Genomic DNA, 16,306 nt, shown 5'->3' with positions numbered 1-16,306 from the left:
ATATGAATATACATATCAATCCGACCACCTTATTGGCTACAATAGCCATAGGGACAGTGGTGGAAACATGTCACTCAATTCGGCAGAGCTATAAGAGTGAGATTAGAGAGTACATCAGTCATCAGCCGCTCAGCTGAGGGAGCTAGAGTCTTTATTTCCAGCCAGGAACTGGATGCGCTCTCAGTGTGGGATGAACAGCATGTGATGATTTTGTGAGAGGCTCAGCTGGCAACACTCATGAGGAATGACCTTGCTCGGGTTGAATGTGCGAGCTCAGGAAAGTCCCTATGAGGTCGAGCCTGTTGTAAATCTCTCTGCTTGAATCATCTTGGTACCAGCGCCTTCAAGTTCATGGTGACTTGGACGGTCTCCTCTCTCTGGAATTAAGTGTGTATATTGGCCAGGGCAGGCTCGGCAATGGCGATCTTGGCCGAGCTAGCTCCTGGAGGAATGTTGTAGTTAATTGGGTATGAAAATTTGGAAGAAGTGACGTAAAGAACAAGGCATTGTTCAAGTTACCTTCAAACAAGGCCACCAACATTCACCTAGAAGCCATCTTTTGGGTTGTTTAAAGAAGCTAGAACTGAGATGCACAGTCCAGAAGAAATCTGGGGGAAAATGATATCTGAAAAGTGATATCTGGGAGGGACCATTAGCATTTGAGAAATGGGGAGGAGCAACAAACACTGCCCTGACCCCTGCTCTGGCTCCTCTATCTGCATCTAGAAAGAAGATGGAACACCTTTGTGTTCTGTTGTGAGTGTTCTGTTGTGAGTGCCTCTGGCCACTCACAAACCTTCATTTGTGAAGTGACAGTATTCTGCTTCTCCCTCTCAATTCATCCCTTCTTAACTTTTTATTTTTGATTTGGAGGGTTTTTTTTTCAGTTCAGTGTATCCATGCTGCATATACTATCTGCCTGTTAGTCACTTAGTAGCTGTCTTATTTATCAGATCAATGGAAGTGGTATTGCAGTGCTCATGTTCAAGTACTCCTGATTTTCCTTTTAATGGCTGGAGGCGCAAAAGTAGTGCTGCTAATAATTTAGATGTGCCAAAGAAAAGCTGTCTAGTTCTTCCTTTAAGTAAAAAGGTAAAAGTGCAGCTGGATACCTGTTTTCAGAGAGAGAGAGCAACAGGGAGTGAGAGAGAGAGAGAGAGAGAGAGAGAGAGAGAGAGAGAGAGAGAGAGAAAGATAATGCAATGCACCTGGATGCACATTTACATGACCTTTACTATAGTGTTTTTATAATTGTTCCATTTTAAGTTATTATTTTATTGTATCATTTACAAATAAAACTTTATCATATGTGTGTTTGCATAGGAAAAATACATACTATATATAGGATTTGGTATTAACCATGGTTTTGTGTACTCTGTGGGGATCATTGAATATATACTTCATGGATAAAGGGAGAATAACTGTATTTCTTACTTATTTGTAGAATTCACTAGTGACATCATGTGACTCTAGGGTAGGGCTTTCTTTGAGTCATGTTTTGTAAATACTAGGAAGGATTGTGAGGGATTTTCTTCATAGACAGTTTCTCCTGAATGTGAATCTTTTCTCCTGGTGAGAGTGCTACACCTCTCTGATATTTGCTATGCCTTTCTAATATTTTATAGTCTGTTTGCCAAAGTTGTCATAAGATCATTCCTAAAACTTCAGTTATAGCCCCTGCTGTTGCTAGGTAACAAAAATGGAGATAGACTATATTAGTCAGTTTTCTGTTGCTATGAGAAATACCCTAGAACTTACAGGGGGAAAGGTTTATTTTGGCTCATGGTTTAAGAGGTTTCAGTCCCTGGCCGACTGGCTCAAGGCAGAATATCATGGTTGAAGGGCATGGTGGAGGAAAGCTTCTCTCCACATGACAGTCAGGAAGCAGAGGGAGAGGGAGGAAGAGGCTGGAGATCAGATGTACCCTCCCAGGGCTCGTCCCCAGAGACCTGCTTTATGCAACCTCCTACTTATTCCACCTCCTGCAGCTTTCACAACTTCTCACAAGGGCATCAGATTATTAATCTGTCCGTGGGTTGCGGCATGGATGAGGTCATTCCCAAGAGTCCCACCTCTGAACATTGCTGTATTGAGCGACCAAGACCTCAACACATGAGCTCCTTTGGGGGACATAGCAAATCCAAACTGTAACTCAAGCTATCACATTAACCAAGCTCTAGCAACCTGTGACAAGTCGAATAGAGTGTATGGGTGGGCAGTAACCACAGGGAAAGAAAAAATAAAAGAATGTATTTCATAGATTAGTTGGTGACAGAGTCAGGCCAGAGGCATTTCAGTGTTTCCTGACAGGACTTCCTGGGAGCCCATTGGGACTGAAGTGACACAGTGGGTATAGAGCTCCTCTTTGGGGGAATCTCGGATGGACAGCAGCCAGCTGAAGCAGAGGGGCAGCCTGTGTTAGAGGAGATGTAGTTGGGGGGACCAGGGAGAGCTTCCAGGCAATCCTCAACATACCCCTGGGAGAGAGATACTTCTATCCAGTTCCCAGGCCCAGGGAGCATGAAGCCACCCACACAAGCAAAAAAGCCTTTCCGCCCTCTTCTTCTTGGCAGCCCTCTCTGGACCTTATGGGATCTAGATTAGTAACCACTGAGTGAGGAAAGGCATGTGTGCAAAGGAGTAAGGAAGCCAAACTCGCCTTCTCCAAGCACACATGCTCACCTGGCCTGAGGTGTGCTGGGAGCAGAAATCTACACTTGAACAAGCACCGAGGCATTGACCAGTGTCTTAGCCAGAAACTTTTAGTAACTGAGTAGAGATCATATTTGTGACAATGTAATTGGTAACATGTAAAATTGGGTTTCCTGGCACTATTTCATCATCTCTTGAATAATTTTGAGAAAGGGCATAAGAGACAAAAAATTCTATTAAAAATAATTTCCAGTGAGTTGTGCTTGTCTACTCAGCTGGCTGAGTTTTGAAAATGCTCCTCAATCACAAATAATGATTTCAAGTAGTCTCCATTCTGGATGTTAGGGAATCGCTTTCTCTGATTTTTATTTTATTGTTTTATTTTTGGTGCTGGGGATTGAACCCAGGGGCACTTTTTCAGTCAGTTGTTTCCCCAGACCTTTTTATTTTATTTTGAGGCAGGGTATCAAACTTAAAATCCTCTTGCCTCAGCCTCCCAAGTAGCTGGGATTACAGGTGTGTACCACCATCCAAGTCTGGCTACTTTCAGAGATGTATGATGGGCACATTGTGTTGGTTGTGTGGGGATGCTAAGTCTTTGTTTCTGAAAAATAAAGGAATCATAACTAGACTGTGTACTTCTCTGTACTTCTCTGTAGAAACTTTTTATGATCCTGATCTGGGGACAGGAAAAGGGAGCAGGAACTAAATAGTCCACTATGATGATAGACAGGTAGGCATGGGGGCTACAGCAGGAGCTATTTTTGGCGACTCCTAGTGCATGAATTGCCTCTTTGGGCTATTTCTTGGGTAAATCTTCCCAGTCCACTTGGAAAGACAAATGACACTAAAATTAAAGAAAGTTCCACAGTTTACTCTACGGCATTAGAATTATCACCTAACAAAATTGCTATCTGCAGCCAAAGGATACCTTGTCACTGTGTCAGAGTAAGTGTGGCCGAAGACACCCTGGGGAAAAAGAGAAGCCTGTCTAGACAGATTGGAACATCTCGTGTGCCTAATTAAACAGTCCCTCTTCACACAGCCAGTGCTGTGTGAAAAGGTGCTTGTTTATTAATTACTTGTGGAACATACCTCTAAAGAGATGCCCTACGTTTCATCTCCTCTCATAGCTTCATGGGAATTGGGCCCTGGGGATTAAACAATTCAATCCTGTAAGTTTCCAGCAGAGAAAACCTACAGAGCAGAGAAATGAACTGAACAGTGCACGGTGTTAATGCCAGCATTAGAATCTGGGTTTTCAACATCTATGCAGAACTCTTTCTACAGGCAAGTCTGCCAGTTAAGTAGGTAGATGATACGCCCACCCCTGCTGATGCTTCCGGACAGGCTCCTAGTTGGGACGTGTTTCCTCTGCATGACTCCCTTATTTATTAAATTTCTCCCTTTGCTGTTTTCCCCTTTCTGCTGTCAGTCTGTTTGCTTTAAACATGAAAATGCTCTTGAATGGAGTAACACAGAGTAGGCTTGGGTTCTCCAGGGAGCAGACTCTGAACCAGAGTTTGATTGCGTGGATTTTATTTTGGACATGATCCTGGGGAGAACTAGAGTAGGGAGGAGACAGGGGAAGAGAGCCTTTTGTGTTAGTCTTTTTTTTTTTCTATGACAAAATACCTGAAAAGAACAACTTAAAAGGAGAAAAGGTTTATTTTGGCTCATGGATTCAGAGATTTCAGTCCATGGTCATTCTTATTTCTGGGTCTGTGGTGAGAACATCTTGGGGAGAGGGCGTGGTGGGGCAAAGCTGTTTGCCTCATGGCATCTGGGAAGGAGAGAAAAAGAGATGGAGAGAGAAAGGGAGAGAGAGAAGGAGGAAAGGAGAAAGTTGGGATGGGGGAAGAGGCAGGGGCAAGAATAGCCCCCAAGGGCACCGCCCCAAGGATGTCCTCCATCCAACTAGGATCCAGGTCCTTCTAGTGCCATAGGCTGTCATCCATGCATTTAGCACATGGCCTTTGAGGGACATTTCAGATTTGAACCATAACACTATAACCATAACACTATGCTGCTGAAAGGTGACTGCTGGGAGTGATCAAGGCTCAATTGATGTGGGCAATTCCAAGACACAGTGCTCAACATATTACAGAATTGTTCCATCAGAAGAGTGAGAAGGCGGGGATTTACCCCCAAAGCACCACCTGCCATTGGTCGCCCAGGGCTACTCCCTTCTCTGTTCTTCCTGTTTGTCACACCTGCCAAGCCCTCTGGCAGCATTACTCACCTTCATCGTAGGTCTCCATGGACACATCATGGAGTAGGAAGAGGCTCAGAGGCCTCTCCTGCAGGGTTGCTCTCTTTCAGTTGTCCCTCTTAGCATAAACTAGATTGAATATTTCCCTCTGTGATAACTAGTTGATAGGTCAGAAAGGGAAGTGGCATATTTTTGGGTGAGGGAGGAATTGGTGGTGAAGAGTTTGGGTAAACAGAAGATTCCCTGAAGAATGACAGTCCATGGGGCTTGAGACAAGTTTATAGCAGTGTTGGGGAGTCTGCCTGTTCACAGGGTGCGGGGCACACCTTAGTGAATTACCAAAGTGATTGACAATCACCAGCCTTCCCAATGCTGTCCTCTCACTTTTACTCCCACATACAATTTTAAACAAAATGAGGGGAACTGGGGAGTGAAGGATGGCACAGTGTTCAGTTTAATTTAAATTACCTCAGTTTAATTCAATTCAAGCCAAACATTTTCATTTTATTCCATTCCATTTCATGTAATTCAATTCATGAATATTAAACACTAATTGATTACTTTTATATGCTCAATAATTCTACTTATATGACTTTTCTTTGAACAAATCACCTTGAAGTAGCTTAGTTAACAGGCTGGAGCATTTTGTGTACCTACTGCTGTCCACAGCCAGATATGCTCCAATCCCAGCCTGACCATCAATCAGTAATGCTTGGGAGAAAGCAAATTGGACTGGAAGTTGCATTTATTTCTGAGATGTTACTCAGTGCCTGTTGAGAAAGTAGATCACTTGGAAACACTTTGCTAAGTCTTTGTTTCTGAAAAATAAAGGAATCATAACTAGACTGTGTATTTGTCTGCATTCTGTGAGGGATGAATACAATGACAAAAAAGAACTTTGTAGCCTGGAAAACACTTGTTCTTATTCTAAAAATGCTCACTCAAGCGCGTATCTATCATGTAGGGTGTGTGTGGCCATTGCTGAAAAATGGTGATAAGAAACACCAACCTCAATTTCATGGAGCTTCCTGTCTGGAGATGCTCATCGATGTTGCTACTATTTCCAACACAGTGGGGGAGGCACAAATATCTAACTTACATATTTTTGTAGTTTTTATGATCTAGGAAGAGAAAAGAGGGAGGGAAATAGGTGAAAATTATATATACATATTTCTAGCCTAGTGCTCAGATACAGAGAGAAAGAATTACTTGAAGAATGGGTAGAATTTCATAAAATAAACTGGGAAAAGTCTGGTTTTGCAGTGAGTGTGGATCTCCTTGGATTCCCATTTCTGGCTCCTCCTCCCTCCCTCCCAGTTCCTGTGCTTTTTTGTTTCTAAAGTCTGCACCTGGGCCTCTTCTTTGCACACCTGCCGTTGGCTCCCTTCACACTTTCAGATAGCTGGAAGCACCTGGTACAAGTGTGCAAGGGCAGTCCTTAGTTGATGACTAATTATTATGGGAGTGTGAAACTCAGCTCTCTGGCCTCAGATTAGGACAAACTTTGTGGCGTAATTTACATTTAAAAGCTCCCAGTGGGATTACACTGAAGGTACCCTCCCTGGGACTTTGCCTGAAATCACACCCTTGCTGGAGTCATTTTCTCAGTCCTGCTTCCCCCACCCTTCTTGGTTCTTTTGGTCACACATCCTTAATAAATTGCTTGCATACAAGCTCTTTCCTCCAATTTTGCTTCTGGGGAATGCCACCAAAGATACAGGGCTGTTCAGGTAGAATTAGCCTCCCAAATTTAGGAGGATGGGTGTGACTAGGGGAAGAGAAAGCCTCACAGATTATGACCTGTGGGTAGGAATTGCGAGTTCAGTTTTGACATACATCAAGTTCATATATTCAAGAAACATTTAATAAGCAATTCCTATGTGCCAAGCACTGGTCTCCGACCTTGGGATAGATGAATGAGGTAGCTGGAGAAGAAATCACTGCTCTATGGAAAGTCCATTTACATTGTGTGTGTTAGAAGATGGCTACCTGAAGAATGTGGGGCTTCATTGATTCCATGAACTTTGGGGAAGGTTTTCCCAGGGGGTTATAGTAAGGCTGTTTATGACCTTCAGTTTCCAATTGGTTCTTTTCGAATCATCTTATTTCAGCTGGAGTTTTAGGGTATAATTTATCAAAGCTTTAGAGAGAAATTATCTTAGAGCTAGGAAAAACATTACTCTGTCATTTACGTGTGGTGGTATAATGAATTATCTCAAAACTTAGCAGTTTCAGGGAAGACTTAGCATCTCATGGTTTCTGCGGGACAGTGGGCTCGGGTCAGGAGTGGGTTCTCTGGCTCAGGGTTCCTTGCAGGCTGCAGTTGAGCTATTGTCTGGGGCTGCAGTTGTCTGTAGTCAGGAGAATCTACTTCCGTGTCCACTCACTCCTATCCTGTAGAAAATCCTTGCTGGCCACTGACGAGAAACATCAGTTCCTTGTCCATATCGTTCTATCTGTAAGAATCACTCACAACAGGGCAGCTCCTGGATGAGAGAAAAAAGAAAGAGGAACAAGATGGAAGTTAGTCTTTTGTAAGCCTCTGGGAGGGGAGGGCCCATCACTTTAGGAGAAGAAAGTGACGATGTACAATCACACACAAAGGATTTACAAGAATATGAAAACTAGGAGGCGAGAATCACTGGGGATGTTTTGTAGGCTGCCTCCCACATGGGACCTTGTTTTATATTCTCAGCATTAGAGCATTCACTAGATTCTTGCTCTGAGGAGTGGGGATATCATATCAGATCTCCAACATATCACTTGATAGATTCTTGCCTGAAATTTCCAAGGCAAACCACCACAATTCAAACTCTTCATGTAACGCTGGATCCCAGAAAATCCATTTCAATCTCTAAGCTATAGTATTTATTATCAAACATCTGTGCTGTTGTGTGTATTAAGTATGCAAAGTTGATTGTTGGATATAGGATTTAAAAAAATCACCTATGTTCTTTTGGGAAATTCTGCACTGTGGGCTGCAGTGGGGTGCTGCTTCTTAAAATCAGGGGATTACGAAGTTTAGACTAAAAGTGGATTCTTTCTCTCTTGAGGAATATTGCTATCTGCCAGGGGATCTTCTATCTCAGGGTTGAAGTGAGAGCAGCATCTTCATGAAGTCAGAGAAGGCTCCATTCGCTGTCTCCCCTGAATTCTTAGTTTTGGTGACGACCTTGGTGTGAGCTGTAGCTTCAGGCGTGGTGTTGGCTCCCGTCACCAGGTGGTTGACAAAGGTGAGTTTGGGTCATTTCTGTGGCAGTCTTGTTTATAAATGGTAGTAAAAGATAGTGGTTGGAAATCAAGATGTTAAAACCATGGGTTTGTGAACACCCCGAATCCTGCTTTGAGACTTACAAAGGCTCATTGATGAGAGTCAGATCTTTCTGAGCCTCTTCCATCTTGGCTTTGGTTCTCGAATTTCAGCCCTCACAGTGAAGGCTGGGCATCACAGCTGCTTGCTCTGAGCCTCTGGTTTATTGCCATTATCCCAGTGCGTTGTGACTATTAAGTTAAATGTATCATTCCCAGTCCACCATAGGCTTCCTCATTAAACCATGTGGTTGCTAAGTTCCTAGTAAAGTGTTTGCATTATCCTAACTCAACAAAGCATCTAAAGAAATAACACATAGATATCTAAAATGTCTGTCTTTGACTTACTTTTTCAGACTATAGATATGCTTAATATGGGGTACTTATTACAGAAAAGCAGAAACATCACATAAAAATTTAGTTTATTTTCTACCAAGCATTTTTTTCTATACACAAATTTACAATTTCTCTTTCACACAGTTGAAAAGACATATACCATTTTACATCCTGTTTCTTTCAATTATATCACACATTTTTTCTTTATTATAAAACTAGTTGAAATGCCAATTTCTTTTAAGCAGCTGAATACACTATTTCCCTATGTGCCTTAAATACCTAAGGTTAAAATTTGAAAATGTCTTAGATGAGTGGAAAAAAACCTGTGTCTCATTTCTTTTTAGTTCTTAGTGAAGGTAAAAACCTACATATTTACTGAAATCCTCTTTTCTTTCCAGATGTGTTCTGGGAGTAGCAATATTGCTGAGCAAGTTACATAATTTATTACAGCAACTCAGTACAGAACATTGGTAACCTCACCAGTTTAGGGAGAGGAATCTGCTGTGGTAGCTGATGAGACAAGGCCAAAGTTAGCTAGAAATTTAGAAATACCAAGACTCTGGCAAATCAACAATCACGATAAAGATTCTAATGGCAATCCTTTTCTGAGCCTTTCTTTGTACTAGTACTGTCAAAGAAGTTTATCTTAAAAGTACTGTGTTATCTTCCATGTAATCTTAAGAGTTAAGTCTGAGACTATTATCATAATCCTACAGTTGTGGAAACTGAGCCACAAAGAGATGGATAACTTTTCCAATGTCACACACCTTGGAAATGGAAAAGTCAAAATTCAAATCCACATCTAGGAGTTACTATCTCTACCCACCAAAATTCAGTTGGTGTAATATAGCCTGTAGAGATGAACTAGTAATAGAGCTGGGACATTTCTCCTTACCTTAGTCACCGAGCACAGCCTACAGATAAACATGAAGGGCATCACACAAACCTGGATAGCATGTGTATTAGTCAGCTTTTTTCACTGCTGTGACTAAAAGGACCCATCAGAACAATTATGGATGACGAAAAGTTTCTTTGAGGGCTCACCGTTTCAGAGGTTTTAGTCTACAGAAGGACAGCTCCATCCCTAGGGGCTTGAGGTTAGGCAGAACATCATGGCAGAAGAGTGTGGCAGAGGGAAGCAACTCACATGGTTATCAGGAAGCAGAGAGACTCCTGTCACCAGATATCAATGTCTCTGAAGACACGCCCCCTAATTCCTAGTCCTCCAGCCACACCCTACCACTTTAGTTACTATTCAGTTAATCACATCAGGGATTAGTTCCCTGATTAGGTTAAGGCTATAACCCAATAATTTCTCCTCCAAATCTTCTTGCATTGTCTCACATGTGAGCTTTGGGGAGACACCTCACATCCAAACCATAACAGTGTGGCCTGCAGACACTGAGGCTGTGACATAGCTGTGGCTCACAGGTCCACTGCTTACAGAGCTGCTCGGGGTGGTGGTGAGTGAGCGTGGAGTCCAAGCACAAGGCCCAGCACCACCAGGGAGTCTACATGCACAGGACTGCACGCCTGCTGGCTGATGTTAAGTTGACAAAAACATTTTGTTTCTTCAGTGATAAATTAACCTTCCTTTATTATGATGTCTTTACCTTACAAAATTTAATTTTTTTTGTAGTTTTTTAAACCCATTTGTAATAAAAGATTTAGACACACATTGTATAGCTGTGCAAACATTTTCTTTCTTTATACTCCTATTCTATAAGCTTTTTCCTGTTTTTAAATAATTAGCTTTCCTTTTTTTTTACTTTTTAAAATTTTTTATTAAAAAATAAGAACTAGCATATGCACACACACACACACATATGCACACACACACACTCACCTAGGCCTGTGCAGGGTAAGGAAAAGTAATACCACTCTCTTCCACCTCCACATCCTGTTGCACTGGAAGACCTTTGGGGCAATAACACGGATGGAGGGGCTTCTGCTATGACAACAATGGCTTCTTCTGGAACACCTCCTGAGAGACTTGCCTGAGGCTGCTTTTCAATTCTCTTTAAAAGTAAAAGGAGTCCACTCTGAAATGATAGCAAAACATATAGTAAATACATAAGCAAGCCATGTAGTCATTTCTTATCATTATCAAATAACATATTTTGTACACAGTGACATTGGCAATACTTTTATGTGAATGGTAATGCAGTATGGTCACATAATACAGGTGTGCTGTATTATGCTACTATGTCAAGATGTTATAGTAGCATCAGGAATTTTTCTGCTCCATTATAATTTTATGGGACCACTGTTTCATATACAGTCCTCCATTGTCTGATGGAACTAGGCAATAGGAGTTTTTCTTCCTTATTATAATCTTACGAGACCTTGGTTTTGTAGGCAATCCATCATTGACCAAAACAATGCACACTAAGAGAGAAGGGCTTAAGGAAGAAAATTTATTCTGGAAATTGTGTGTTTTTGAGCCCCAGCCTTTGTTCAGAGAACTGATATAACATTATTCTATCATCTAGGAAATAGCCTGAAGTTCAAACAAATGAGATTATTAGAAAAGGCGACATGCAGAAGTGGGAAGAATGTGGTATTAGAGTTGGGAGGTGGTGGTTTTACCTTGAACTAGCTCTAGCATTGCTGAGCAAGTCACTTACTTTATTGTACTGCTGGTTCCTTCTTCATCTGATGAGACAGTAGTAGTTGTGAGGATTGCTTAAGTTAAGAATGACTCTCAGCACTTTGCAGCTTGTTGGGGGTCATGTTAGCCAAGGCCAAGCAGGCCTCCCTGCCATATCATCTCTGTAATATTCCTACACCTTAAGCCAAAGTGGCCCAAACATGAAGCTCAGGCTTTCATTTTATTGACACCGCAAATCATCACTGCCTCAAAAATTTCTGCATTGGTAGAAACTTTTTAAAAGTTTGGAGGAGTGAGGAGTGGTGTCGTGCACGCAGGGTGAAGTAGGAAAGGAACCACTGCAGGCTCTTCAGAGAGCAAAGCCTGAGGCAAGACTTAAGATGACGGTTCCTTATTTCTGTGTGCAAGTTCAGGGTAGTGAGGGTGAGGGACAGGGGAAGTGAGCAAGGGGAGCCAAGTAATGCCAACTGCTGCAACACCCACCATGCTCTGCAATGGGCATCAGGGAGAAAAGAGGCAGAAGATCTCTGGTAGATACACTTCTTGTCTTTGGTCACCATACAGGACTTATCTGGTAGGAAAAATGAGACTAGACAGAAGTCCAAGGACGGGGAAAATAGAGGCCCTCTGCCTTCTCTCTTATTGATGAAGGTTCATCCCAAGGGGTAGCTGACTCCTGCCTCCTCTTCTTCCTCTTCTCATCAGCCTCCAGGGGGCCCAGTGTGGAATGCAGTAAGAGTCCAAAGTAGAGGCACTACCAGAACAGCTGGAGCCTTGTCCAAGAAGGGGGTCACCCAGGGAATCTGAGATTTACATACGTCATTTGTAATTTAACACAACATCTCTTTTCCTTGAACTCTTATTTGACCATACCCTGAATGAGATTTTTCTCTCAGTCCTTCCACAAGGACCTTCCCCGTATAGCCACAGGTCTCTTTGATGTCCCTCCTGCTCTGCCATTTAGATGTACAGGGTACTCTATTTCTTATCTCGCACTAGAAATTTCCTTCTTTCTCTGGTGTCTTAAGGTCTGGCAACTTCCTTGCTGTACAAGATCTTTCTGCTCCAGGTGAAATGATTAGTATCTTTTCCCTAAATAAACCTTTTCCCCCTGAGAGAAATCCCGGCCTCAGCCCTTGAGAAAAACCCACTTCTCCTACCTCATCACCCAGGCTGCCTCCCCTGGGCTAGTGACCCTGACTTTGCAGATTTCCCTCCGTTACCCACATTCCCACAGATACGATAGCTTCCCAGGTACTCTAGCAGGTCTGAGGCACATGTTTGGGGAGGAGGAAGTGTGTGGGAATCATTTTCCAACCTGACTTTCCTCTTGATGCACACGGGTTTGGAACTTGTGGCCAGTGGGGAGGTTGTGTAAAGGAGACTGAAACATCAGGGCAGGCAGAGGAAACACAGCGACACGGGGTGGAAAGGCAGGCAGAGCTTCTGAAGGAGGAGTGTGAATCAGGGGGTTCTCTTGTTCCTTTATGAGGGGCCACCCGGATGGTCAGGGTGCCCGACAGGGCCGTGATGTTGTGAGAAAAAACAATGGAGACGGCAGGATGTCAGAGCACCAACAGATTCTGGCTCAGGAGGGCAGCCGCTCAGAGCTGGCCTCACCCTGCCCTGGTCCTTCACTGTCCTCTCCCTCCCTCCCACAGCCCCCTTGGCAGGTTTCTTCACATGATCCGGGTTGAGCCTGGATGGTCCCCAAACACCTGGTTGAATAATAAATACAAATGACTGTGGTGGTCCTGTCAGCCCCAGCTCTTTGTAAAACAGCCGCTGATCTACAGCCCCGGCTACAGTTGGTTTCCCAGATCAGCCCACATCTTGTCCCTGACAGGCATGGAAGGCTGCCTAACTCTGTCCTTCCCCCGTGATCATAAGGTCTTAAGTAGCCAAGAGTTGCGAAGAACACATCCATCCCTGCATAGCGCCCGGAGTCAGTTACAAATCAAACACTGTGCTTACAAACTCTTACATTTTGAAAAGAACACTTTGCAGTGATTAAATATTTATGCACGGCACGCACTTGCAACCTGGATGATTTATGGAGACTTTATAACTTATAGTAAAATGTAAATTCTTTCCCAGTGTGACATTAAAATATATATAATATAAATATGAATATATATTTATATATAATTTATTTTCCCTGCACATGGGGTATCCAAGATGTTGTATGAAAAAATGTATCTGTTTTTCTATGTGTTTGCTTTTTTTTTTTTTTTAATGGTCCCCATAAATCCAGGGAACTCCTTCTTGGACCACTAGCCTCTTTCAATAGAAGCATGTTTTCACTGGGATTTCCACATTCATAATTATTCCTCTCATTTCTGTGCTATGAGAAGACAAGCTGGTATTTCATTGCTTTGGGGAAGTTAATAATATGGTAGGCAAAACATCAGGAAAAATTATAATGAATGAAGCTATACAAATCGGAGGGAAACACATGTCGCTGTTCTAAAATGTTCCTGTCATAAATCCTGGAAATTTCACTATAGTCACAAGCAAATAACTCCTTAGCGCATAAACACTCAATTAATTAAATGTAATATGCTATATAAGTCTGAATGAGTTCTAAATGGAAAAATGGTCAAATAGGACTTGAGACCAGTGACGAATACGTGTTCATCTCAACTGCTCAAAATGCCTCAGTTGGTCTCAGACTAAAATAAGACTTCTCCACAGCCACCTTTAAAAGAACTGCATATAGAGTTTATAAAAGTTCTATTATTGACTCCTTATTTAGTACATAGTGATAAAGCCTCACACCCAGACTTTAAAAAATCTTGTCTTAAATTTCTATCTCTTGGGATGTCCCTGGAGCAAGGGTTTGAAGAGTTCTGTTTTCTCCATTATTTCCAATTTATGGAAGACTGGGTTTTATTATCCTCCTGTTTCTCTTAAGTTTCTTGAACCATTTTTATACGGTGCTTAAGGGGACACATCTCACCTGACTGATATTTTGTAATCCCTAAATAGCTACTTCTCAAATATGACTCTGAAAATACTTCTAATAGATGTGCGAACGTTCTGAGAAGTGAAAAACCTTTTTCTGACTGACACCAGGCTGGGTCAGGTGGCTGTGCTGAAGGTTGTGTCCCCCATGCCTTTCCCTGTCACTGGTCCCACCATAGTTTAGTTCTCAGGGTATCAATTCCTTCTACATGTTTGGAACTGTATCATTTCCATCTTTGAGATCTTAATGACTGGAACTAAGATTTGTAGGCTGACACAGAGTCATGTCCAACCTGTTTGAATGAATGAATGAATAAATGAATGAACGAATGATTCAACAAATGTCTATTGAATTCCTATTCTGTGCCTGGCACTAGGTCAGACACTAGAGAGCTTTGAAAAACCAGAGACAGTGGGATCACCTGGAACTGAGGGTCTACTATGTTTTTATAGGATTAGGAAAATAAAAATACAATAATTTTATAAAAGAATGGGAACTTGGGGAGAGGCTCTTGAACTCATTTGTGTTCTGACTGGGAGGCTTAAACCTGACACAGAATGTGTCCTGTTTGTAGTGTCAGAACTGACTAGCTCTGCAATCCAGGTTTTAAGTGTTTTTCTCCAGACTATGTGGCCTCCACTTCTATCTTTAATTGTACAACAAACACTAATAAAACCTACAAAACTGTCAGGAACAGATGAGAGACAAAGCAGGACTCATTGGGGGAGTTGTTGAGCCACTTTTCTTTTAATAGAAACTGGGAAAATCAAATCGATTGTTACAGAAGCAGCAACTAATAACAGAGGTGATGACCCTTGGTAAGAAGCTCCATGGATAATATGGTCGGCAATGCAAGATCTTCAGTACAGTTCTCTCTGAGATAGAGTAAAGGAAGGGGATTTGTAGGATCTAGTTTTTCTGCCTTAATCACACATTCCAATCTCAAAGACTGTAAGAATGCACATTTATGTCCTGTGTCAGTCTCTGCAGGTCAGCTGCCATCTAAGAACCTGGATGAAGGGGCTGACATTCTGAGGCTGGCTGTTGTGGCAGAGAGAAACCAGCAAGAGGGAGCTTGCAGAAGTCATTGAGATGGCTTTGGCACCTTCTGCTTAGACACACAGGTCCCCAGTTCATCTGCAAGATTGGAGATCAAGGCTGGGATATCTATCCCTTCAGGGGAGGGGAAAGGGCACTGCTGCTATGGCCTCAGGTGGGACAGAGGTTCTATTGTTAGGACAAGAGGGTCCACCCTCCTTTCTACCTCCAGGGACGGAAGGCTTGAGAACCCTGGTGCTGTGACTTTTCCCTTGCTCTGTCCCTGGCTTGAGTATCTTCAGGCCCTCTGTCCCCTGTTGGACTCCTGCTCATCTTCATGATGAATGTGGACACCTGAGGGGTCTAGATTAGTCTCCACTCCTGGGGGTGCTCTGGCTCTGACCCCTCTGGGACATTGGTCACGTCAGGTTGTGCTTCTCCAGGGAAGGGGCTGTCTTATTCATTTGGCCACAACCCTCAGCACTGTCTTAGAGGAGAGGTGTGGGCTCCCCAGAAGTGCAATCCTCAGAGTTCTGCTGGAATGTCTGGGATTAGAGAGTGGCCTTAAAGTGACCACCTTGTGTTTTTCAGGGATGGAAACAATGTTTACAGGTAACTTTAGAAACACAGGCCTGTATTTTCTAGTTTTCTGTGCTAAGAAATGTTTTCCTGCAGATCAGTCTTCACCTAATTCCCCTTTTACTAGGAAGCCAAGTGCTGAAATAGCAGAATTGTTCTTTTTTTTTTTTTCTGGTATTTTTCTGTGGTGTGAAGTTAATATCTTAATGCCCTGAGAAAATTCTCAAATAATGGTCAGGCTGCCTTGTATACGGGAAGTCCTTCATCGATTTTTTTTTAAACTATCCTGCATATAATAAGAAAAGAAAGAGAAGCGAATAATGAATACTTTCACAATCACAGGGAGACAGTTTAGTAATAATTGATCACAGGGATGCAGAGCAAGCTCGCTCTGAGAATCTGAGTGCCTGAATTTGAAAATGCAGGGACTCAGGGATCTTTCTAGTACTTTGATGTCTAGAGAATCGATCCAGAAATGTCCAGAGTGTACACTCCTGCAAGTCCTGCTTACTACATGGGGCATCTCTATTTAATGAATTCTGCATCCCATCTCCTGCCGAGAGTCCCTGAAGACCAACTTCTAAGGTTGATCTTCCTTGGACTG

Source organism: Marmota marmota, unplaced genomic scaffold, assembly GCF_001458135.2.
Source record: "Marmota marmota marmota unplaced genomic scaffold, marMar, whole genome shotgun sequence".
NCBI lineage: Eukaryota > Metazoa > Chordata > Mammalia > Rodentia > Sciuridae > Marmota > Marmota marmota.
This window is presented reverse-complemented; position numbering follows the sequence as displayed.